Here is a 1,351-nt window from a genome sequence, read left to right as displayed (position 1 = left end):
CCATCCATCCCATTCATGTATCCATCCGTCCATCCATCCATCCACTAACCACTCACCCTAGCCCTCATCCATCTATTCACCATATATAGGCTTTCCTTCACCCAGAACCCATCCCATCCATCCATCTATCCATGTATCCATCCAGATGTCCACCATTCACCCACACTATCCAGTCATTTAGCAAATATTTATTAATTATTCAGTATGTGCCACAACTTGTGTTATGGACTTAGGACACATATAACTTAAGACCTGGCTCCTTCTCCCAAGAGCCTCTCTATTCTGTGTCCAAGAGCTATATTCTAACATAAAAAAAGACAAAATAAAATGCAGCACACAGGCGGCAGCATCTTGTAGTCGTTATGCACACGCTTTGCAGCCAGACCAACCTGTCTTGGTTTTGTGCTTTGCCACTTACTAGATGAATATCCTTGTACCAATCAAAGCACTTTAGTAAACCCCAGTTCCCTCATCTACTGAGTAAGAATGATAAGTGCATCTACCTCAGAGGATGCTGATAAACACTAAACAACTTAATGATAAGGAAGTTAACACATTGGCAGACGGTCACATAGCAAAGAGTTGCAGACATCCTCTGGGAGCTGAGAGCAAACCCAGCTGACAACTAGGAAGACAATGGGAACCTCAGTCCTACAACCACAAGGAACTGAATTCTGCCAACAACCTTGTGAGCTTGGAAGGGGACCCCAAGCTCTGGAAAGGAGCCCACTGACACCTGGATTGAAGCATCGCGGGATCCTAAGAAGACCCAGCTAAACCATGTCTGACCTACCGGCTCATGGAAACCGTGAGATATTGAATGTGCGTGGTTTTAAGCTGCTAAGCTTAAGGTAACTTGCAACGTGGCAACAGATAACTAAGACATTCAGTAACTTGCCCAAGGCTACATAGCTCCTCAGTGATAGGGGCAGGATGCAGAGCAAGAGCGAAGCACCACACACTTCCTGGAAGGTAACCAGCCAGAGAGGTTAAAGTGCAAGGGGTGTTCTGCTTACTCTTCAGTCGACTAGAAAATTCAATGAATCGGAACCTCGAATTCCTGGACCTTATGGTTACTCAGGAATTTCCTGGATTTGACATCAATTTTCCATGGCAGTTGGGGCAAATACCATAGATGCCCTGATGATGCTGGAGAAATGCAGCCACTGCAGAGTTGCGAGAAGAAGGTTCTTCTTTTCATGCAAAGGTCTGATTCAGAGCAGCGAAGTGTTTCCATTTTGAAAATGTGACAGGGGTTGCTTCTTGAGTAATAGCCACGTGACTTTATTATCCCTCTGCTGTTTTTCCCCATTGGACCCCAAGGGCTGAAAAGAGTTCTATCTCTGGATAG

Source organism: Camelus bactrianus, chromosome 32, assembly GCF_048773025.1.
Source record: "Camelus bactrianus isolate YW-2024 breed Bactrian camel chromosome 32, ASM4877302v1, whole genome shotgun sequence".
NCBI lineage: Eukaryota > Metazoa > Chordata > Mammalia > Artiodactyla > Camelidae > Camelus > Camelus bactrianus.
This window is presented reverse-complemented; position numbering follows the sequence as displayed.